We start from the raw sequence: 25,667 nt of genomic DNA, 5'->3' as shown, positions 1-25,667 counted from the left end.
TAATAGTGGACCACATAACCTTCTCTAAGACTGTAAACTACAGAACAGTTACGGATCTACATGGAGCTAGCTTCAGGTGGTAAGCGGTGCTTGAGCTGGGCCATCTATCACCCAAGGCACACACTTATAATCAACAAGTAAAGTTTGTGTGGTGTCTAAATTACTCTCTAGTTGTGAGGAACCTTTAAAATTTATGTCAACTCTTCTCATCCTCCAGGATGTTCACACACACACACACACACACACACACACACACACCCCCTAAAGCTGGAAGGTGACTTAGGGGCCACTTAGTCCATCTCTAACAGTGTAAAGATAAGGAAATGGAAGCCCCGACCTGACTGTGCCCAAGGTCGCATAAGGAGTAAGGGTCAGAAGGGAGGATTTGAACCCAACTACTGCTCTTTCCACTGCAATACAACCAAAACAGCATCTCAAACAGGAGTGGGGTGAAGCAGGGCTTTGAAAGAGCTTCTACATCTGCCAACTTATGAGTTGTACAAGCTGCAGGAGAACTTGATTTATAGACATGGAAATATTTCAAAGCAGCAGGACTAGAAGAGCCAGGGTAACTCGTGACAGAGGGCTTCAGACTGACAACATGTTGTGTTACAGCCTTTAGCAGAATTTTTACACCAAGCCTCAGCATCAAAGGCTGTTTTTTTTAAAGTTATTATAACTACTCTGAGCATTATTAAGCTTATTCAACAGGTAATAATAGATTGTTGAGTTTCCTAAAAGCCAAGTACCAGTATTTGGTTGTCACTTTCTCAATAACCTTCTGGTTGGTCCCCCTGTCTTGTATCTTCCCATTTCAATCTATTCTCTGTGCAACTCTCAAAATGGCTTTCCTAAAATGCAGGTCTGACCTTCCCTCTCTCCAGTCCCCCAACTTTACCCCCTTCCTCCTGCCCCATTAAATTTCAGTGTCTCCCAGTTACCTTCAGGATCAAAAATAAAGTTCTTTGGCATTTAAAGCCCTTCATACCCTTTCATGTTTTACCTTCCTAGTATTCTTACACTTTACTACCCTCTCCAGGCAGGTCTGAGGTGCAGTGTATAAAGCACTGGGCCTGGAAGCAGGAAGAACTGAGTTCAAATCAGATGCTCACTAGTTGTGCGATCTTGTGCAAGTCGTTTAACTGCTGTTTGCCTTAATCCATTGGAGAAGGAAACGGCAAGCCACTCCAGGATCATTGCCAAGAAAACTTCAGGGACAGTATAGTTCATGAGGTCACAAAAAGTGGAGGACACAACTGAATAACAACAACAACCAGGCACTCTGCTATATGGTTGACCTGACCAATTTACTGTTTGTCACTTTTGTCACTCCATCTCCCAATCTCCTCCTGTACCTTTGCATTGGCTGTCTCCCATGGCTGGAATATCCTCCCTCCTCCCTCCTCACTTCTGCCTTCTAGCTTCCCTGGCTTGTTTAGTCAGCTCAAATCCCACCTTATAGGATGCCTTTCTCTATCCTCTAGCTGATAGTGCTTTGACTCTGACTTCATTATCCTTTATACTGTGTATCTCTTACATGTACATAGTTACAGGCGTATTATCTCCCTGGAACATAGTTGGCCCTTAATAAATGTTTGTTGATTGACTACTTGTCTTACTGCACACATTTATCTGCACAGCAGATCCAGAAGATGTTGAGGGCTGAGGGCAACCACTGGGCATCAGATCCGTGAAATTCTTTGCAGCTGTTTGGAATATGGCATTCAGGGTGACAATTGTGAACTAACTGGAATTAAAGGGGAATCTTCTACTCTGTGAGTAGATAGGGAGGGGCTTGGGACACAGACTTTGATTCTGCTAGAAGAAGGAAGTCAGTTTAAAAGACAGACAAAGAAATGATGAGCTAGTTCATTTTAGAAAAGCATGGAAAGACTTGCATGAAATAATGAAGAGTGAAATGAGCAGGACCAAGAGAATATTATGTACAGTAACAGCAATATTGTTCAAGGAATAACTGTGAATGACTAGGTTATTCTGAGTATTGAATATGATGGTTGAACAAGCAAAGTAACTCTGTGTAGATTTGGGTTTCTGTTGAGTAAAAGAATATAGGAAGATTATTGAAAGAGATCTAAGATGAAAGGAAGCCTGCTAATTCCCTAAGGAGGTTGAAAATAAATAAATAGGACAGATGAAGAGAACTAGGTTAGATCTATGTATGATCCTAGAAAGTTCTAATATGACTAAGTGGATTAAATCTCCATGGTGGATGGAGAAGACTGGGAGATAATGTTATCTTAGCCAAATGCATTGCTGTAGTCAGCTACAAATGGAGGACAGACCGTGGTAGGAGAAGTGATACTTGGGCCACAGAAAGGCCTCAGTTCAGCACTGGTCATGGGTTGCTCTGAACATTCATTCTCCTCTGACAGCCACATTTGTTGGAAGGAAAAATATTGTCATTCTGAGCATCTGAAAACCATAAGGATAAGGGATCAGCTTTTGGTTTGGCATCTAAATATCATCTTGCCCAATACCTACCAAAAGTGCACTCTGTTCTTTATTCTTTGGAAGGGAACACTTAATTTCATTTAATGAGCTCCTAGACCACAGAGAAGGACATTGAAACCTCAATAAACCGATCCAAAGATTATTTGAGCAAAGTCATCCTGGTTGTAGACAGGCTGAGGCAAGTTCTAATCTTATAAGTGCTGGGTCAATGCCAGCATTGGATAAAGAGGGTTGTTAAATAAAGAACCCAGGACCTGAGTTTGAGCCTCAACACTGCCGTCTATTAGCTATGTGACTGTGGGGAAGTCAGCCGATGTCCATGAGCTTCGGCTGCCTCTCCTATTAAAATGGGGATGAGGTTACATTTATATAGGCCCTTAAGGTTTGCAAAGCATCTGATATATTAACGATGATGATAACTAACATTTACATAGAGCTTACTGTGTGCCAGGCACTGTGCTGTGTTTTACATTACAATCTCATTTGATCCTTAGGGCAATTCTGAAAGGTAGGTGCTATTGTTATCTCCATTTTACTGATGAAGGAACTCAGGCAAACAGAGCTGAAATGACTTGCCCAATTCTGAGGCTGGATTTGATCTCAGGTCTTCCTCATTTCAGCCTGTAGGCACTCTGTTGAGTGCTAGGGATACAAAGAAAGGCAAAGGACAGTCTTGCTCTCAAGGAGCTTATACTCTAATGGGGAAAGACAATATACAAAAGGAAGCTGAAAAAAAAGGGGAAAGGGAAAATGGAAGGTACCTAGCAGTTGGTGGGTAGTTGACAGGGAGTAGAAATGAATGCAGCTGGATGGGAGATGAAGAGATGGCTGGCATTGGTGTCCTCTTGGTTCTGGAAGGACCCTTCTACCCTCCAAGGAAGGTGCCCTGTGGGGCAGAGGTTACTGGTAAAACATGAGTTCTAGGGCTGAAGTGATCTTCCAGGATAAAGTGGTTCCTGGATAATTTTCCACCATATAATGTCAGTGTAGCTGTACTGCTGGGCTGCCATAATCATCAAATGGAGAGCAGTGTGAGACAGCTGGTGGCAATGGCCAGTCAGCGGATCATGCAGGAGAATAAAACTAATGATAATTTACATTTATCACACTCTAATTAATGAACATTTTCCTTATAGCAGCCCTGCTTGCTATATGGCTTTTGTTTTTTTTTTTTTTTAAAATAAGACCTGTGATTTTCATGCTGTAGGGAGCTCTAGGTAAAGAAAACTCCCCTTACCAATGAAGATCTGAAATTGTATTTGTCATTTATTATCTCAAAGCATTGCTTAGGAAACTGAGAGGTTAAGGGACTTGTCCCTACTGTGACACAGCCAGTGACATACTTGAAACTAGATCTTTCCTTCAGTCGCTTGGATAGATCCTGTTCCTATCACGTTAGTACTGGTGAAAGCACACTGTAATGCATCTGATGATTGGTGGGTTTTAGCACTGAGCTGTCAGAAAGTATCGATGCTTTCTTTCTTCTATTGCCTAAGAAGTTGGGTCAATTGTACAGCGTTAGGATTAAAGTCAATAACTAAATTTATTCAATGAAATTCAACAAGTATTTATTAGTCACCTTCTATATTTGAGGCCCTGGAGATGCAAAGCCAAAATGAAATAGTCCCTACTCTCGAGGAACTCAAGTCTACTGGGAATTGTTAGACACTGACTCAGAATTAATAGAACAGATAGGAACCATAGTCCCTGTCCTTGTCCTTGGTGGACTTCCAATCTACTTGGGGTTCCAGGATTATTTACACTTGAAGTCAGCTTCCATGATCCGCTATCAGCATGTAAATGGTCAAATATCATTGGAACACTATGTTTCCCCATTTCCTTATCTAGAAAATGAGCCAAATAATATCTCCTCCTTCTTAACCCTGTAAACATGTTGAGAGTGTTAGTGAAATTCTACTACTGAAAACTCTCAGTTAAAAAAGATAAGTCCGAGATGTTATCTTTGTTATATAATTGAATGCTCTAGCAGATAGCATGCTGGTCAGAAAAGCCTGGGTTCAGAATGCAGAACTGGGTTCAGATAGACTTAGCTGTTTAACTCTGGACAGATCATTTAAACTCTCAGTTCCTCAGAAAACTCCCTAGGACTTGGCCACTAAATACGAATTCTGATCTTCATCGGTAGAGGGAATTTCCACACTGGAGTTCCTCATGGTTATGAAACCACAGATCTTTTTTACATTTCTTTGCATATTCTCATTTTAGCATCATCACTTCCTCTTCTACTTCGATCATCTAGTCTAATCCAGCAGGCATTTTCCCATACCTATTATATACAAAGTACTGTGCTATGTTCTGAGGATAAACAGACAAATCAAAAACTATTCTCTGCTCTCAGGTTTTTATCATCTGCTTAGAAAGGGGACAAGGAAGCAGAGAGAATCATAATCTTGCAAGAACACAATAGTAATATGACCAAGGTCACACAGTGAATCATTGGCAGTACTGGAAACTGAATTCAGTTCTCTAGTTCCAGGTATAGTGTTCTTTCTCCTATACCAAATCATTCCTAGTTGGTTCCTTTGGCAAAGGTTTCATTGAGGTGGTGGCATTTGGGCTAAGTCTTGAGGTGAGCCTTCGTACATGCATGGTGGCAGATTGTCCAGGAGGAACTGGGTCCTGGTAGTTGGGCTGGAATGTAGAGTAAGTGAAGCATGGTTTTTAAAAGTAGGTGGGGATGAGATCAACCTTGAGTACCTGTCTAAGAGTCTGTATCTTGTCTTGTTGGTAGTGGGGATCCACTGAAAGTTTTTTGAGCCACGAGTCATGGGATCGGATTTGTGCTTCAGTGAAATTATTTTAACAGTTTTATTTATAGTTTTTAATATTTTAATAATAATGATGAATATTTTAATAGATTGGAGAGGAGAAGAGCCTAAAAACAGGGAGAATCGGTATGGAGATTATTATAAAATTCTTAGGCAGGAGGTAATGAGGACCAGGACTAGAATGATAGCGGCAGCAGTAGAGAGGAAAGATTTAAGAAATGTTACCAAGTCAACAGGACTTAGGGACCAATTGCATAGGGAGGATGAGAGAGAATGCATATATCAAAGAGAATTCTGTAGTTTAAGGACTAGGTGTTTGGGAGGATGATACCCTTAACAGAAAGAAGGAAGTAACTATGCAGGGCAGGATGATGAATTCTGGTAGAGGCATGCTGCATTAAAGATACCAGTGGGACATCAAGAGTGTAGGTGTCCTGTAGGTAGCTGAAAAAGCAGAACTGAAGCTCAAGGGAAGTATCTGATGTGCAGAGTATGGATGATAAAGGGAACTTGGAAATCCTAATAAAAAAGGGTAAATGCAACTCCATGGGTTTCACCAAGACTGGATAGAATTGACCTATGACTGGAATATGGAAATGGAAGACTACCTTTTTCAAAAGAAAAGATGTCATAGAAAGAGCTATAGTGTCACACTCTACGTGACATATATGCAACCCTTCTCAGTCTCTAGCTCTGTCTCAATCTCTATCTGTATCTCTACAGCCATATCATCTATATGCATATTTATATTGTCTACATCTATAAACCACTTTAGCTTAATTTCATTTATTTGGTTAGAGAACTCTGGGGCTGAAAGGGAGTTCAGAGTAAATCTACTATAACTTCCACCTAAAACATGTATCCTTATATTGACTCCCCAGACTCTGTTGCTACCTTTACTGGCAAAGAACTCATTACCTAATGAGGCTATCCACTTTAATTTTGAAGAGCTGAGATGGTAGTTTTGGGAAGCTAGGTAGTGTAGTGGACAGAGCACTGGAGGTAGAGTCAAGAAGACATGAGTTCAAATCCAGCCTCAGAAGCCTACTAGCAGTATGACCCTGGGCAAGTCACTTAACCTGTTTGCCTCAGTTTCCTCATCTGTAAAATGAGCTAGAGAAGGAAATGGCCAAACACTCTAGTCTCTTTGCCAAGAAGATCCCAAATGGACCATGAAGAGTTGGAGATGATTGAACAGCAAGAATAAGATTATAGTTTATTTTTTTATTATGGAAAATCAGTGAGGTGCTATGAAAGACTTATGATAGCTATAAAGTCTCAGTTTTCAGGAGGGGAAATAAAGTGGATTCTTCCAGCTTAAGGCTGGTTACCTTGCCACTTATTCCTGGAAAAGTACCAGAAAGATTTTTGAAGGGCTGTTATTGTTATCCTCATTTTAAAGATGAGGAAACTGAGGCATATCTATGGTCACATAAATAACAAGTGTCCAAGGTAGGATTGTCCTTGACAAGGTATAACATGTAACACCTTGACAACATGTAAGTGACTGTGTACATATAAGACATATACAGAGTAGATGGAAAACAATCTCAGAGTGAAAGCACTAGAAGTGGGGTATGTGGGGAGGAAGATTATCAGGAAAGGGATACCGTAGAAGGTGAGATTTGAATTTGAGCTGAGTCTTGAAGGAAGTTAAGAGAGCCTGGAGACAAGGAAAGAGAATTTCCAGGTAGGGAGAAAAGCCATTGAAAAGGCAGAGTTGGGAAATGGAGCTTCCTATGTGATAGCAAACAATCAGTATACATTTATTAAGTTCCTACTATATACCAGGCACTGTGCAGAAGGTCATCACTTGGTGATCTCATCAACTCCCAAGGATTTAGTTACTATCTTTAAAAAATTAACATTTTTATTTAAAGTTTTGAGTTCCAAATCTTGTCCCTCTTTCGCTTCTTTCCCTCCCCTCCCACTGAAGACAATAAGTAATCCAATATGGGTTATACATATACAATTACATAAAACATTTCCATATTAGTCATTTTGTACAAGAAGATTCAAATAAAAGAAAAAGTGAAAGAAGGAAAGTGAAAAATAGCATACTTCAGTCTATATTTAATCAATATCAATTCTTTCTCTGGAGGAGGATAGTATGCTTCATCATTAGTTCTTTGGAATTGTCTTGGGATCATTGTATTCCTGAGAATAGCTAAGTTATTCACAGTTCTTTATTGAACAATATTGCTGTTACTGTTTATAATGTTCTCCTGGCTCCGTTCACTTCACAGTGCATCAGTTCATGTAAGTCTTCCCAGGATTTTCTGAAATTATCTTGCTTGTCATTTCTTAAAGCACAATAATATTCCATTACAATCACATACCACAACTTGGTTAGCCATTTCCCAATTGATGGACATCCTTTGGATATCCAATTCTTAGCCACCACAAAAAGAGCTGCTGTAAATATTTTTGTACAAATAGGTCCTTTTCCCTTTTTTTGGATATGTTTGGGATACAGACATAGCAGCACTATTGCTGGATCAAAGGGTATGCACAGTTTTTGGTATTTTTTTTTTTGGATAGTCAATGGTGTTAAGTGACTTGCCCAGGCTCACACAGCTAGTAGGTGTTATGTGTTTGAGGCCAGATTTGAAATCAGGTCCTCCTGAATCCAGGACTGGTGTTCTATCCACTGTGGCACCTAGCTGCCCCTGTATGTATAGTTTTATAGCCCTTTGGGCACAGTTCCAACTTGATCTACAGAATAGTTGGATCAGTTCACAATTCCAACAGCAGTGCATTAGTGTCCCAGTTTTTCCACATTCCCTTTAACATTTAATGCTTTCCTTTTTTTTTTTTTTGTCATATTAGCCACTCTGATAGGTGTGAAGTGGTACCTCAGAGTTACTTAATTTGCATTTCTCTGATCAATGTTGATTTGGAGCATTTTTTTTTCATATGACTATAAATAGCTTTGACTTCTTTGCTGAAAACTATTCTTATCCTTTGACCATTTATCGATTGGGGAATGACTTGTATTTTTATAAATTTGACTTGGTTCTCTATACATTTGAGAAATGATACCTTTATCAGAGATACTTGTTGCAAAATTTCCCCCCAATTTTCTGCTTTCCTTATAATTTTGGTTGCATTGATTTTGTTTGTGTAAAACCTTTTTAATTTTATATAATCAAAATTATTGAATCGATATTTTGTAATGCTCTCTATATCTTTTTTGGTCCTAAATTCTTCTCTTGTCCATAAATCTGACAGATAAACTATTCAATGGTATCACCCTTCATGTGTATATCATGTACCCATTTTGACCTTATCTTGGTATATGGTATGAGATGTTGGTCTCTACCTAGTTTCTGTCATATTATCTTATACTTTTCCAAGCAGTTTTTTTTTCATCAAGTAATGAGTTTTTGTTCCAAAAGCTGTATCTTAGGGTTTATCATGCACTAGATTACTATGATCTTTTACTATAATGTAATTTGTACCTAACCTATTCTACTGATCCACCACTCTGTTTCTTAGCCAGTACCAGATTGTTTTGATAAATATTGCTTTATAATATATTTTGAGAATTAGTATGGCCAGACCATCTTCTTTCATATTTTTTTCATTGATTCCCTTGATATCCTTGAGCTTTTGTTCTTCCAGATGAATTTTGTTATTATTTTTTCTAGCTCTATAAAATAATTTTTGAGAGTTTGATTGGTATGGCACTGAACAAATGATTAATTTAGGTAGAATTGTTATATTGACTTGACCTACCTATGAACAATTAATATTTTTCCAATTGTTTAGCTCTGACTTTGTTTGTATGAAAAGTGTTTTGTAATTGTGTTCACATAGTTCCTGGGTTTCTCTAGCCAGGTTGACTCCCAAGTGTTTTATATTGTCTACAGTTATTTTAAATGGAAATTATCTATCTCTTGCTGCTGAACTTTGTTGGTGAAATACAGAAATGCTGATGATTTATGTGGGTTTATTTTGTACCCTGCAACTTTTCTAAAGTTGTTAATAATTTCAAATAGTTTTTTAGTTGATTCCCTAAGATTTTCTAAGTAAAACATCATATCATCTTCAAAGAGTGAAGTTTTGTGTCCTCATTGTCTATTCTAATTTTTTTAATTTCTTTTTCTTCTCTTATTGATATAGCTAACATTTCTAGTATAATATTAAGTAGTAGAGGTAATAATGGGCATCCTTATTTCACCCCTGATCTTATTGGGAAGGCTTCTAGCTTCTCCCCATTACAGATAATGCTTGCTGATGGTTTTAGATAAATATTACTTATCATTTTAAGGTAAGCTCCATTTCTTCTTATGCTGTCTAGTGTTTTTAATAGGAATGGGTACTGTATTTTGTCAAAGGCTTTTTCTGCATCTATTGAAATAATCACATGATTTCTGTTGGTTTTGTTATTGATATGGTCAATTATACTAATAGCTTTCCTAATATTTAACCAGCCCTGCTTTCCTGGTGTAAATCCCACCTGGTCTTAGTGTATGATCCTTATGATATATTGCTGCAATCTCTTTGCTAGTATTTTATTTAAAATTTTCACATCAATATTCACTAGAGAAATTGGTCTATATTTTTCTTTTTCTGTTTTGGCTCTTTCTGGTTTGAGTATCAGTGCCATATTTTTCTGAATAGTTTATATAGTATTTCTAAGATTGGATTATTTAAGTATTTTATTTCTTCTATTGATCTGGGTAATTTGCATTTTTGTAGATATTCATCCATTTCATTTAGATTATCAAGTTTATTGGCATATAATTGGGCAAAATAGCTCAACAATTGTCTCAATTTCCTATTTATTGGTAGTGAGTTTACTCCTTGCATTTCTTTTAGATTTGTAATTTGGTTTTCTTCTTCCCTTTTTAAAAATCAAATTAACCAATGGTTTATCTATCTTATTCTTTTTTTCCCTGTAAAACCAGCTTCTAATTTTATTTATTAATTCAATGATTTTCTTACTTTCAATTTTATTAATCTCTCCTTTGATTTTCAGGATTTCCAATTTGGTGTTTAACTGGGGATTTTTAATTTGTTATTTTTCTAGTTTTTTTTTAGTTGCATGCCCAATTCATTGATCTGCTTTTTCTATATTTTACTGATGCAAGCAATTAGAGATATAAATTTTATCCTGAGTACCACCTTGGCTGGTATTTTAGATGTTTCATTGTGATTGTCTTTAATGAAATTATTGATTGTTTCTATGATTTGTTCTTTGACACATTTATTTTTCAGGATTGGATTATTTAATTTCCAGTTAATTTTTAATCTTTTCCGATTATTTACTATTGAATATAAATTTTATTGCATTATGACCTGAAAAGGATGCATTTACTGTTTCTGCTTTTTTGCATTTTGTTGTGAGGTTTTTATGTTCTAATATATGGTCAGTTTTTGTGTAGGTGCCATGTACTGCTGAGAAAAAGATACATTCCTTTCTATTTTAATTCAGTTTTCTCCAGAGATCTATCATATCTAACTTTTCCAGAATTTTATTCACCTCCTTAACTTCTTTCTTGTTTATTTTTTGGTTAGATTTATCTAGTTCTGAAAGGAGAAGGTTGAGGTCCCCCACCAGTATAGTTTTAATATTTATTTCCTCCTGTAACTCATTCAACTTCTTCAAAAACTTAGATGCTATATCATTTGGTTCATATATGTTTAGTATTGATATGACTTCATTGTCTATGGTACCTTTCAGCAAGATATAGTTTCCTTCTTTATCTCTTTTAATTAGATCTATTTTTACTTTTGCTTTGTCTGAGATCATGACTGCTACCCCTACTTTCTTTGCTTCAGCTGAAGCATAATAGATTCTGCTCCAGTCCCTTACCTTTACCTTGGGTGTATTTCTCTGCTTCGAATGTGTTTCCTGTAAACAAGTGGTTTTTAATCCAGTTTGCTATCCACTTTCATTTTATGGGTGAGTTCATCCCATTCACATTTATAGTTATAACTAATTGTGTATTTCCCTTCATGTTATTTTTCACTTGTTTATCTCCCTTTCCCTTACATCCTACTTTTTCCTTCTTCACAAGTGTTTTACTTCTTATCACCCACCTTCCCCAATATACCCTCCCCTTTATCAATCTTCCCTCCCCTTCTATTATTTCTGTCCCTTTTTACTTCCCTATAGGGTAAGATAGATTTCTACATCCAACTGAGTATATTATTCTCTCTTTGAGCCAATTTTGTGAGAGTAGGGTTTGTTTTGCCTGCCACCCCCCCAACTTCCCCTCCTTTATAATATATCCTCCAATCCCTTCCAATATAATATATAATATAATAATATAATATATGATATAATAAACATGCCTCTTTTATGTGGGATAATTACCCCTATTCAATCTCCCCCCTCCTTCTTCCAGTGCAAATTTCTTTCTCACCACTTTATTTTTTTTTGGGGGGGTAATCATCCCATCAAAGTGTCCTTATATCCACCATCTCTGTCTATATATACCTCCTAATTATAGTTACAATAATAAAGTTGTTAAGAGTTACAAATACCTTGCCATATAAAAATATGAACAGTTTGACCTTATTGAATTTCTTATGTTTTCTCTTTCTTGTTTCTTTTTTACCTTTTTATGTTTCCCTTGAGTCTTGTATTTGGAGGTCAAATTTTTTGTCCACCTTTGGTCTTTTAATTAGAAATGCTTGAAACTCCTCTATTTCGCTAAATATCCATTTTTTCCCCTTAAAAGATTATATTCAGTTTTGCTGGATAGGTGATTCTTGGCTGTAATCCTAACTCCTTTGCTTTCTGCTATATCATATTCCAAGCCGTCTGGTTCTTTAATATGGAAGCTGCCAAATCCTGTGTAATCCTGCCTGCAGCTCTACAATATTTGGATTGTTTGTTTTTGGCTGCTTGCAATACTTCCTCCTTGATCTATGAGCTCTGGAATTTGGCTACCATTTTCCTGGGAGGTTTTATTTTGGTATCTCTTTCAGGAGGCAATCAGTGGATTCTTTCAATTTCTATTTTGCCCTTTGGTTCTGACATATCAGGGAGTTTTCTTTGATAATTTCTTGAAAGATATTGACCAGGCTTTCTTTCTTCTTCTTTTTATTAATCATGGCTTACAGATAGTCCAATAATTCTTATATTATCTCTCCTGGAACTATTTTCTAGGTCAATTGTACTTCTAATGAGAAATTTCACATTTTCTTCTATTTTTCTTTTTTTTTTTTACTTTTTTGATTTTGTTTTATGCATCTTTATGTCTCATAGAGTCATTAGTTTCCACTTGTTCAATTCTAATTTTTAAGGAATTATTTTCTTCAGTGAGCTTTTGTACTTTCCTTTCCATTTGGTTAATTCTATTTTTCAGGGAGTTGTCTTTCTTAGTAAATTTTTATATATCTTTCCTCAAGCTATTGACTCTTTCCCCATGAGTCTCTTGCATTATTCTCATTTCTGTTCCCAATTTTTCATCTACTTTTCTAATTTCCTTTTTAAAATCCTTTTTAAACTCTTCCAGGAATTCTTTTTGGGCCTGAGACCAAACTATATTTTTCTTTGAGGCTTCAGGTAGCCATTTTGACACTATTGTCCTCTTCTAAGTTTATGATCCTCCCTATCATTACAGTAATAGTCAAGCTCTTTTTTTGTTTGTTTGTTTTGCTCATTTTTTTTTCTGTCTTTTTTTTTTCTTTTTGTGATTTGGTGTTTTTATGTAAGAATTGGGCTTTGGTCCTGCACTGTCCCCAGCTTTTTATGCTGAGGCTCTGGGTCTTACTCTTAGCTTTCACTGAGCTTCAGGGCTTAGCTGCTCACTTTCTCTGGGGAGCAGGCTTCTGTTCTGGCTTGTACAGGGGAGTGGGACCTCCCCATTGGCCTTCTTTGGGTATGGGGTTTAGCTGCTGACCTGCTTCAGGGAGTGGGACCTTGCTACTGGGTTGCTATGGTAACAGAATCTTTCTGGTGGCTGCTCCAGGGGTGAGGCCCTGGTGCTGGGTTGCTATGGAAACAGGGGCTCTCTGCTAGTAAGTCCAGAGGCAGAGTTTTACTGTTGGCCAGCCCTCAGGGTCAGGCTTCACTACAGGTCAGCAGTAGGGTCAAGGCCTTGCTTGTGCTGGGGGTAGGGTCACTGAGGTGGGACCTTGCTGCAGTGCACAGACTGCTCACTTACCTAAAGGTCTGCTGGTTTGCAGGAGGGCCAGCAGTGAAATGGTAGATTGCCTCAGGCTTGGAGCCTTGCTGTAGGCCCCCTGCTGTGATGCTGGCTGCTGCTCTTAGGCTTTTCTCCCTCCCACCCCAGTGAGACAGGTCTTTCCTACTCAGCTGGTAAGCTGCTTCCCTGCTCCTAGAATAATTCTGAGGCAGTTTTCTAGTTGTTTGGAAGGGAATTTAGGACAGCTTCAGAGGGTTCCTTCCTCACTCCACCATCTTGGCACTGGAAGTCCAATTACTATCTTAATACTGATGATTCTCAAATCTAACTACTCTGCCCCAAATTCTCTGCTGACTTCCAATCTCACATCTCCAATTGCCTTCTACATAACCCAAACTGGATGTCCAGTAGACATCTTAAACCCAATATGTCCAAAACAACTCCATCTTTTTCCCCTAAGCTCTCCCCATCTCCTACCTTCCCTATTCCTGCTGAGGGCATCACTATCCTCCCAGCACCTCAGGCTCACAACATAGGAGTCATCCTGGGTCCCTCACTCTCTCACGCCATATCCAGTCTGTGGCCAAGGCCCGTCAATTTCACCTTTGTGTCTGTTGTCTTGTGTGCTCCCTTCTCTCCTCTGACACTGCCACACCCTGGTGCTGGCCCTCACCACCTCAGGCCTGGACTATTGGAGTGACCTGTTTATTGATCTGCCTGTCTCAGTCTTTCCCAGCTCTGATTTGTCTTCCATTCAGCGCTAAAGTGATTTTCCTAAAGCACAGGTCGGAATATGTCACATTTCCCTCTCAATAAACTCTAGCAGCTCCCTATCACATACAGGAGTCCATAAAAAATCCTGTGTTGGGCATTAGTTAGACTTAGTTAACCTAGCCCTTGCCCTATCTTGCCAGCCTTCCTTAGCCCCTACTCTACCACATAGTCTTGAATCCAGTGACACTAGCTTCCTTGTTGTTCCATGAACAAGATACTCCATTTTTGTTTTTGTTTTTGGTAAAGCAATGGGTTAAGTGACTTGCCCAGGCTCATACAGATAGTAAGTGTTATGTGTCTGAGGCCAGATTTGAATTCAGGTCCTCCTGAATCCAAGGCCAGTGCTCTAACCACTGTGCCACCTTGCTGCCTCCAAGATACTCCATCTTGAGAGGCTTTGGACATTTTCTCTGACTTTCCCCCATTCTGAAATGCTCCCTCTCCTCAATGACACCTCCTAGCTTTCTGCCTTTCTTTAAGTTCCAAATAAAATTCTATGTTCTATAGTAAGCCTTTTCTAACTCCTCTTAATTCTAGTCCCTCTGTTAGTTATTTCCTATTTATACTGTAGATAGCTTGCTCTGTATATATTTATTTTCATGTTGTCTTCCTCATTAGTTGTGAGCTCCTTGAAAGCTGCGGCCAACTTATGCCTCTTTGTGCATCCCTAGGGCTTAGGACAGTGCACACAAGTAGGAGCTCAATAAATGTTTATTGACTGACTGGTGCCAGAACAGTATGGAGAGAGGAGTAAAGTATAAGAAGATGGGAAAAGTTAGGAAAGAACCAGGTGGTGAAAGATTTAAATGTCAGACAGATCATTTTATATTTGATCCTCAAGGTTAACAGGGAGCCACTAGACTTTACTGAGGGGTCAGAGCATGCTTTACTACATACTAACAATTATATTACTAGATACAATGTGATATGGTAATGAAGAGATTGGGAAAATATACATTAGAAAAATCTGAGGAAGGAGAAAAACTTCCCTTTGGAAACTGAATAGAGGATAGACCGGAGTGCAGAGAGGCTTGAGGCATGGAGACCAACCTGCAGATTCTTGCAAAGTACAGGCTTAGAGTTGTGTATGTGCGTGTGTGTGTGTGTGTACACAAGAAATGGATATGAAAGGTGCTATAAAAGCAGAAATAGCAAGTCTTTGAAACAGATTAAATATATCGGGTGATTACAAATGAGAACTCATAGATGACAACGAGGTTGTGAGTCTGGGAGAGTAGAAGGATGATAATGCCCTTGAAAACAATAGGAACATGAACTTTGAGGGAAAGGGCATGAGTTCTGTTTTGAACACATGATTGAGGTGCCTATGGATATTGAATTTGCAATGTCTAAAAGATGACGTAAAAGGTGATGTAAGACTGAAACTCAAGAAAGAGACTGAGACTAGATATATTGATTTGGGAATTACTTCGTTGACATTTTAAAAAAGCATTAAAAGTACAATGTGGTCTAAGGGAAAGATACCTGAGCTAAGTAAGGGGCAGTAAATTGGAGTTTGTCCTTTTCTACCATATAACAAACTAAGTAATTGAGTAGCCTAGAACAGGAATTTCCAACCTATAGGCCAAGAGGGAGGAGCTCAGAGTTGACAAGATCAGGGGATCACACTTTTAGGTCTGAAAGAGACTTTAGAGAGGCAATCTAGTTCAACCCTTTATTTTATAAACAAGGAAACTAAGGTCCAGTCATAATAGATAGCAAATGGCAGAATCAGTATTTAAATTCAAGGTTGTGGACTTCAAGTTCTACTAGGTGTCTGAAATTCTTATGCATGCCAAGCATTGTTGTGAAATCATTTTAAAATATATTTAGATACTGTTTTGATTTATATATGTATGTATGCATGAAGGAATGAATAAGTGAGTGAGTGAAAAAGTATTTATTGAGCACTTGGTGTATGACAGATACTGGACTAAAATGCTGGGACTACAGATGCAAACAGATAAGATGGTCTCTGCCTTAAAAGAGAGGCAGAGGTATTACATTCTAATAGGTGAAAACTACATACAAAGGGGAACTAGATTGGGGGATACATATGGCAGCATGGTTTGAAAATGGCTGGCAAGTAGAGCATTGACTTGGAAATGGCTGGGAATATAAATATTCACATTATTTGTATAATACAAATTCATTTAAAAGCACTGTTGAGTCAAAGAGAGGCAGAACAACATAGATAAAGAATCTTGGAGGCCATCTGGTTCAACCCCCTTATTTTGTAATGACGAGGAAACTGAGACCCAGGGACATGAAGTAATATGTCCAAGGTTACATAAGCAGCGAGTAGAAGGGCTGGTCTTTGAGCCCAGATCCTTTGATTCCTCAGGGCTTTTTCTACTGTACCACTGTAAAGGGTGAACCTGGATTAAGAAAGAACCAGGTTCACATCCTGCCCCTTCCACTTCCTGACATGTCACCTAATGTCTCTGAGCTTCCAGGAGCTAGATCAGACTTTTCTACTAAATTATAAATAGTTGAAATCACATTGAAATTGAAGTACTGATTCACTCCATGATAGCTTTTTGCCATTCATTAGTTTCTCAACCAGTGCATTCTAATACTAAAACTATTGGCCTGTGGAGGGCTATGAAATTTTTCAATGTTAAAAAGTGGACCCAACCTGAACAAGTCAGGAATCACTAAGGTAGGCCAAATCCTACTAAGTTAGGCCAAACCCCAAATCCCTACCTACTTTGGGCTTTAATGTTTCAGGGGTAAGAGGGATAATGAATCCCTTCACTCTCTACTTTGCAGCAATTTTATGAAGATAAAATGATGTATAGAATGTGGGAAATAAAGGAACTGTATGGATATAAACTAGCAAATAGTTACTGACTACAGATAAAGGCAATAAGGCCTTATCTATGCCCTCCCCCAATTTCAGAAAGACTGACATTTGTTTATTTTGAATGACCTCAAAGGGGTTAGATTTAATTCCTCCATTGTGTTTGGATGGGAGGTATTGCTCAATGAGTACATTCTTGGTTTCATTATCACTCATGTGATAGATTTTCAAAGACTTTTCTCAGCCTGTCTCTCCCTGGTACCTGGGTTTCCAAAGGGCAATATGGGTGTGGAAAGCTTGAAGACAGCCACTTCCGTCCCAGCAGGAATATGTTTCCAATGTCATGTGCAAGATGGAGGTACCAAATTGGATGCATTGCTTCTAACACATCCTTGTGGGAGAAACTACTTCTTCAGGAAGACTGACCCATTGAATTACACAAGGAAAAAAATTTGAATTCTGTAAAGGAAAAAAAAAATCGAGGCATCAGGGCTGAAGCCCTGTACTCCAATCCTATTAACGGAGCTTCTTACTCATCTGTTACATCTAAGTCCCACATTATTTCACAGTTTCAAGCACTGGGTGTTTAGGACCTTCATTCTCCTGAAAAGAGTAACAATTCATGAGAGACAAATAGAGAAGATAATGATGAAATCAAGTGCTTAATATAACTCTACCTTTTCCTATAATTGCTTATGTAAGGATTTGAGCTATTTTCAGAAGCCAGAAGATGGTGTACCATGATATCTTAGATAGGAGGCTGCTTTTTTCTTCCCTGAACTATTCATTCTTTTTTTCACTTACTGTTGTGAATTCAGAATGAGAAAGCCAAGGTCAATGTGTTTTTGAGAGCCATGATGGTCAGTTGCATCTCACCAAAGAGAAATACACAGCTATTATTTGCATGTTGTTGATAAGTAAATCACCAGTGAGAAGGACAAATGTGTTTCTTGGAAATGTTGTGGTATGGAGCGACTTTGAATCATTGTCCCTTAGGGAATACATATTTCAAAGGCTATATTGTATGACATTGACCCTTCATGTGAGGACTGGAATTTGGTTCTTCACCCTTATCCTTTCACTTAAGAAAAAAAATGTTGGCCTCAGAAAACACTGTTATTAAAAATATGAGTATTATATCATTTATTCAAGGGACTGATAGGTTTTGTGATTTCCCACAGAAAACAGTGACTTGAAGTGCTACTTGGACCTGCTGTCGCCCCGTTCTGGATGAATTGATGCTGTATTCCGAAGGCCCTGACCCCAATTGATAATTCAACGTAATTTTTTTCTGGAGAATTTTAAGAGAATTCTGGATGGCTGGAGGGGAGAAGGAATAGGTCAAAGAAAAAAAATTCAAATGATTCTGGGAGATTTCCTATGATTCTATGAAAATCATGGAGCTTATCTCAGCCTCATGAACCATAGAGCCAGACGTTGGAGAGAGAGAGACTTGAGTAACAACTCTGAGGCTGATTACTAGCCACCGGTACTCTAGTACCTACTAACTTGTATCTGCTAGTTACTAGGTAACTATGGTAGGCCTTTTTCAGCAAAAGAAGTGACTAAGCTCCATGACCACTTTGAAAAATGAATAAGATGACTATGGGCTAATTAGTTTAAAACAAAACAAAGTGAAATAGGTTTCTCAGATTCATCATGTCTAAAACAACTTCTTATCTTTCCTATGGTCAAATATTGTCATTTCTACCTTGTAACAGCTCTCATATCTAGCCCCTTCTTTGCACTTGACACAATCCTAGTTCAGGCCCTCTTCACATCTTACATGGACTACTGCAATCACTTTCTAATTGATTTTGCTTCGTCCAGGGTCTCCCCATTCCAGTGCATGCTCCATTCACCCCATCAATAAACATTCATAAAGTGTATGCCATGCTCCATGCTGTACGCTGGCCACTGGAGATACAAATACAAAGAATGAAATGATTTCTACTCAAAAGGTGCTAACATGAAGTGACAAGCTGTACGTATGTGAGTGTGTTCAGAACAAACACACACAATAATAAACACAAAATTAACACAAAGCAGTCAAATATAAATTATTCGTATGTAAGTACAAGTTATTTGGCAGAATCAGGAACGATTTTGTATAGAAGGTGGTACTTGAGCTGCGCCTTTGAAGAAAGTGACTGATTCTTTGAGGTGGAAGTGAGATGGCTGTATACTCCCAAGCTGGTGGCACAGCCAAGGCAAAGACCTAGCAGTGAGAAATGGAGCTCTAAGGGGCAGTTAGGTGGCACAGTGCATAGAGCACCAGCCCTGAAGTCAGGAGGACCTGAATTCAAATCCGGCCTCAGACCAAACGCTTGATACTTACTAGTCGTGTGACCCTGGGCAAGTCACTTAACCCCAAATGCCTAAAAAAAAAAAAGAGAGAGAGAGAGAGAAAAGAGAAATGGAACTCTGTGTGTGACGAACAGAGAAAAGGCCAGTTTGGACGGATTATAAAGTTCGGGGAATAACATGTTAACAAAGATGGAAAAATAGATAGTGGTCAGGATGTGAAGAGCTTTGAAAGCCAACACAAGGTTTATATTTTCTCCCGGGGGCAGTAGGCTCTAGACTTGGCCTGTCTAGTGCTGACATACCAGCACTTGTCTCCTGACTGTGGAGGTCTGCTCTTACATTGTCACCTCTCATTCACCTCTTCTCACCAAGACAGAAAGTACTAAACAAGAGAAACATAGGGCACTGGCAAAGCGCCTTCAGCTGTTCTTAACATGGCATGAAACCAAGGTCTGTTAGTCCCTTGGTTACCTGTTTATGAATGTTCTCCAACTTATCAGTGTCTTTTGTAAAATGTGCTGCCCAGAGGACTGAATGTGATGTCCCTGACATGAAAAACAAAAGAAAAGTACAGAAGAAGTCCTACCTTCCTAATCCTGGTCACTATGTCTCTCCTTTTATTTTTTTTGGGTTTTTTTGTGAGGCAATCAGGGTTTAGTGACTTACCTAGAGTTATATAGCTGGGAAGTATTACGTGTCTGAGGCCTCATTTGAACTCAGGTCCTCCTGACTCTAGGACTGGTGCTCTATCTATTGTGCCACCTAGCTGCCCTTACTGCATCTCTCCTAAGTCAGCCTAATCCACCCCTCACTAAGCCACCAAGAGGATTTTTCCAAAGTGAAGGTCCGGCCACGTCACCACCCCATCAATGAGCTCTTTGGCTCCCTATTATCTTTAAGATCAATAGGCTTCTGGCGTTTAAAGTTCTTCACAATCTGACCTTTCATACTTTTCCTGTCTTTCTACACTTTCCCCCTCTTTAGGGATTCTACAATCCAGGACACTGTTCCTTAAACACAACATTTTATCTCTCATTTCTGGGCCTTTCCACTGGTCACCCACCATGCCTGAAATGCACTGCCTGGGCACCTCTGGGTCTAAGTATCTTTGAGCTCAAATCCTACCTTCTGAAGAAGGCCTTTCCTGGTTAACTTAGCTATTAATGCCTTCCAACCTTGTATTGCCTTTCATCTACTCGGTATGTATCTTGGATGTACCTAGTTATTTATATGCTTCCTACCCATCAGAATGTGAGCTCCTTGAGGTCAGAGATGATTATGTCTTTCTTTGTATCCTATACAGCATCTGGAACACAGCTAATGCTTAACATGTTTTGTTGACTGATTAAGTAGGACATGATAAAAGGAATGTATTAGTATAACTGTGCTTCAGAACAATGTATCCTATTATAAACTTCAATAAAAAGGTGCTTTCATTTCCATTCTGTCTATAAAGGCATGCTTTGTCTGCTTCTATAAATTGGTCTTTTAAACCTGAGGGGCTTAGCCAGGGCTCCTGGTAGCTACTTATACACATTGATTTTTGTTCACCTTTTCAAAATGCCAGTTTTGATCTAACATTTAAAAACAACTACACTGATGAGAGTGAGGTTTCTTTCATGTTGTGAAGTGACTATAGTTGGGTGAAATGACCTGTGAGAACCAACAGGGGCCTCAAAAAGTATTGTTCTGAACAGACTGATCCTGAGGCAAAGAAGCAGGGGAAGGCTATCGTTGGTGGGCTTATTGATAGATGTGATTAGTAGAGATTGATAAAAGAATATCTGAGTAGTGAAGCTTGTGCAAATCATGGAAAGTGACTGAATCAGCTGCTTCATCAGTCTTTTAAGTATACGATGAAATAACATTCCATCATTAAAATGTAATTTTCCCTTATCACCAAAAGAAAGGCTGGATCACCACTTTCTAGGTGTGCTACAGATGGGATGTGTGTGTGTGTGTGTGTGTGTGTGTGTGTGTGTGTGTGTGTGTGTGTGTATGGTGTCAAAGGGTCTTTTCCAACTCTAAGATCCAATGAATCTGATTTTTTCCTTTCTCCAAATTAGCCCTCTTACCATCTTTGATGGCACTGCCACACAAATCAAAATCTTGCAGTTATATTTGACCCCTTCTTCTCTATAACCAGTCTGTTACCAAGACCTATTGACTCTTCTTTTTTATTGTCTTAGAACTAATATCCTTCTTTTCTGTTCCCACTGGCAGCCTGAAGGAATACTAGAAAGAAAGAACTTTGGCTTTGGAGTCAAATCTCATTACTTCTTGAGAAAGGCCATTCCATATTTGAACATCAAATTGTTAGGAAAATTTCCCTTACATTAATCCCAGCTCTCCCTCTTCATAATTTTTACCCACTGTTTCTAGTTGTTTCCTCTAGGAACCAAACAGAAAAAGTTGGATTCCTCTTCTATATGATAGCACTTCAGATACTTGAAGGCAGCTATCATAGTCCCCCTAAATTTTCTCTTCTTTAGGTTGAATATTCTCAGTTGATTGATTGATTATTTCACAGTCATCCACCTCATCTATGAATACTTAGATCAGAATTTGCAATTGGCTAAATCCTGGGCACCTGGAGGATTTGCTATTGGTATGCTGAATTAAACACTACTCATGAAATTCATCAAAAGTCAAGAATTGCTTGTTGGTCTAGTTATAGGAGGGATTCATATGCATCAGGTTGAACACTGGAAAAAGTGACTTCTAAGATCCCTTCCAACTCTGAGATTCTTTCTCTGACCACAGCCCAATCATAGCTGTTGGGTGTCGTATTGTATAGGAATTCCTAAGGGAAGCAGGAGGCTGGTTTTGTTCTTTTGCATGTCAACACTCTACAATCCTCTATTGTGGTCACAGCCAAAGTTTTAAGAAGTTATTAGAAACATGAGCTGCCAGCACCACTGGCTATTATGGAAGTCAAAGTTTCCCTTTTGCAAAGTAAGTTTCCTAATTCCAACAGCATTCTGATCCTACCCTTTTCCCTCATTCAGCACAGTGTTGCGTGTTGCATCCCAAAAGGTCGGCACCATTCTTGTCATCATAGAGGAAGAGAATTGAGATCATAATAATGGGGAAAAAATTCTTTGTGCTAAATTGTGGCATGTCCCAATTTGGGATGCCATGAATATCACTGGATGCTATACCTTAAGAAAACCATGATAGAATGGAGAAAGTCCAGAAAAGTGAATTTAAACTAAGGGGTATCCTTCAAGGCATGGGAGTGTTGGCATTGCCCTGTGAAGAGAAACACAAAGGATTGGAAACAAAAAGGATCACTACTCTGATTTAGAAAGATAAAAACTGAGAAGATCTTTGATCAAAACTTCCAAAAAGGATAGAGTGATGCATTTTTTGGCTCAGCCACCTTTGGGGAGCTTTCCTGCCTACTCATTCAATTTGGGATCCTAGCATTTTCATATACCCAGCTCTCCACATCAGTTTCTAACAAGAGCAGTGACCCCTGGCACATAAGACAACTCGCCTCTTCTATAACCTTCCAAATGAAGAAATCCTTTATTGGAAACCCAGAGTCTTTTCTGTGATATTCTCCTATAACATTCAGCCTTCCACCACAACTCAATCTGCAAAGGAGCTTACAAGAGAATGACAATGTTGACACAGGCCAAGATGGGGATCTGAGTTGCTGACAGTGATTTAATTCTATGCCGTTGTTGGCAGCCTTGAACTGTAATATAATTGGAAATCAAAGTAATAAGACTAGTTTTCTTATGTGACTCATAAATGGCCTTGAAAGCAGTTTCCAAAGTGAAATTCAGAAGTGAGCGCTCTGATCTATGACAAGTTAGCTGGAATAAGTGCATAGCCTTTCAATAGGACTGTTTGGGAGGGGGCAATGTTCATTTGAATGTATAAGTTCTGACATGTTTGTCTGAAAAAATCAGGTACATTAATTTTTAGTATTATATCCCATGTAGTTGATAGAGTTGGGGAAATGTGACTCCTAGTCCACAATTTATCTTATTTATCATTGTGGTCAACAAAATGTTGAGTCGGTACTTTTTTTAAAGAAATATTATAGCTTTTATGAAGTTATTATGAAACATCAAGACTCCTATATGTAACAAGATGGATGTATATATAAATTTAAAATTATCTGGTTATTAATTTTAATTCTTAGTTTGACTTTCTAATTAATCTTTATCTTCATTGATTTTGACTGCTACATAAAGAGATTCCCCTACCCCCCCCCCCGCCAGGTCTGAATGGTTTAAAAGTATGATTCCTTGATAAGCATCCCTGATTTTTCTTTATTGGCTGTAGGGCTTACTCCTAATGTTAGAGCTACTTCTTGCTTTGTCATTTTGGGTTCAAACTCACCTCTGCAATAGCCACTGTTGAAGGCCTGCGAATCTTGCAGCAGTGCTTGTCAGTTCCCCCACCACCATTGTGCTGGCCATGGCTCTGCTGGCGTTGCCTTGAGCCTGCAAAGCCACAGCTCATCCCAGACCAGAGCGTGGCTCTGGCTCCAGGCCCAAAGCCACCTCCTCAGGCCAGGCACAGAGAAGAGGGAGCAGGTGAGTGCCAAGCAATAGCAGCTGCCGCTCAATATTTGTTAATAGATTAATATATGTACATTGGAGTTATAAAAATGAAATAATGTCAAAACCTGTTCCCTTAAAAGAGCCATGTAACAAGGAGACAAGACATAATAATCATGACAGTTTAGAAAATGATTCTCAAGTATGACTAATCCATTGATTTGTATTGTTGGATCTACATATTTGTTACAAAGAAAGCTTTCTATCCCAGTTAGTTAGTGAGGAGTGACATATCAATAGTCATACTGATGGAACTCTAATGATAGACCCCTAAAAGACCCTGGACTTTCCCAGGTGGCCCTGGTCCATGGCATTAGCCTGGGGCACCTGGCCCTTCCCAGTTAATTCTTTCAATTGTGGCTCTCATTTTCTGTACTTGGCCCCGCCCCAGATTGCCACTCCTTGATTCTATCTAGACACTTTCTCTGTTATCTCTGGGTCTGTTACCTCCCAGTCACCCCAGACTGCTTGGCCACTCCTAGATCATACCCAGATCTTCCCACAGTCTTACTGTATAAAAGATCCATCTTATCTCCATTAAAGTGCTCAGATTCCTTAAGAGTCTGGCCTGCTTATCAATACAAGTGTCACAAATAGCACGGATTCTTAAAATCTGGCCCACTCCAACTAGTGTTTTAATAAAGCTTGTCTCAAATAATAAAGCTTAGGTCAAATTCATTCGAGGCAGGACCTGTGTTGTTTGCCCTTGAATTTCAGGGTTCCCAATGCCCCTAGACCTTAACAATACCACCCTGAACACTGGTCTTGGCAGTTAAGCAGGGTTGGAGGTAGTAAATAATCAGATGGGAGACCACCTGGGAATACCAGGTATAGTACACTTAAAATTTTCCCCTCCAGTATCATTGCCTTGTCATGCTGGAGGGGCTTGAGTAGCTCAATGAAACTACGAACTGTGCCATTCAGGCCATAGTGGAGAGTTCAGAGAAAAAGTGATCCACTGGAGAAGAAATGGCAAACCACTCTTGTATCTTTGCCAAGAGAACCCCATGGACAGTATTAAAATGATAAGAGAAATGACACTTGGAAGATGAGCCCCCTAGGTTGGAAGGTAGTTAGCACACTACTGGGGAAGAGTTTAGGACAACTACAAGTAGTTAAGAATGAAGTGGCTGGGCAAAAGCCTAAAGGAAGCTTAGCTGTGGATGTGTCTGGTGATGAAAGTAAAATCTGATGCTATAAAGATCAATATCGCCTAGAAATGTGATCAAACAGGAGACACAAAGTTTAAATGTCAGCATCTTTGGTGTCAGTGAACTTAAGTGGATAGTAATGGGTGAATTTAATTCAGGGGATCACTACATACTGTGGGCAAAAATCCCTTAGAAGAAATGGAGGAGCCCTCATAGTCAATAAAAGAATGAGAAAAGCTCTAATGGAGTATAATCTCAAAAGTGACATGATGATATCTATTTGAATCCGTGGCAAATCATTCAATATCACAGTAATACATTAAGTCTATGCTCCAATCACTGATGCCAAAGAGGCTAAAGTTGATCAATTCTTTGATCAATATCTTCTAGAAATAATACTGCATCACTCCCCCCCAAAAAAAGATGTGATATTAAACATAAGGGATAGGAATGCCAAAGTCGGAAATAAAAAAAAAATTGGAATAACAGGCAAGTTTGGTCTTGGAATACAAAATGAAGCAGGACACAGACTAATAGAGTTTTGTCAAGATAACTTGCTGGTTGTAGCAAATACTCTTTTCCAACAACCCAAAAGGCGAATCTACACATGGACATCACCAGATGGTCAATATAGAAAAGAGATTGCAGCCAAAGTGAAGAAACTCTATACTGTCAGTTAAAACAAGACC

At 38.8% G+C, this 25,667-nt stretch overlaps 1 protein-coding gene and 1 pseudogene across 1 annotated transcript in view; one reads left to right on the top strand and one right to left on the bottom strand.

Annotated features, from left to right (window-relative positions):
* Positions 1-25,667, bottom strand: part of PRLR (prolactin receptor) — a 227,347-nt gene that overhangs the window by 170,641 nt on the left and 31,039 nt on the right.
* Positions 17,226-25,667, top strand: part of LOC110216002 (sorting nexin-2-like) — a 50,075-nt pseudogene continuing 41,633 nt past the window's right edge.

The sequence above is a fragment of the Phascolarctos cinereus genome, unplaced genomic scaffold (assembly GCF_003287225.1).
Source record: "Phascolarctos cinereus isolate Bilbo 61053 unplaced genomic scaffold, phaCin_HiC Scaffold_4;HRSCAF=312, whole genome shotgun sequence".
Taxonomy (NCBI): Eukaryota; Metazoa; Chordata; class Mammalia; order Diprotodontia; family Phascolarctidae; genus Phascolarctos; species Phascolarctos cinereus.
This window is presented reverse-complemented; position numbering and strand designations above follow the sequence as displayed.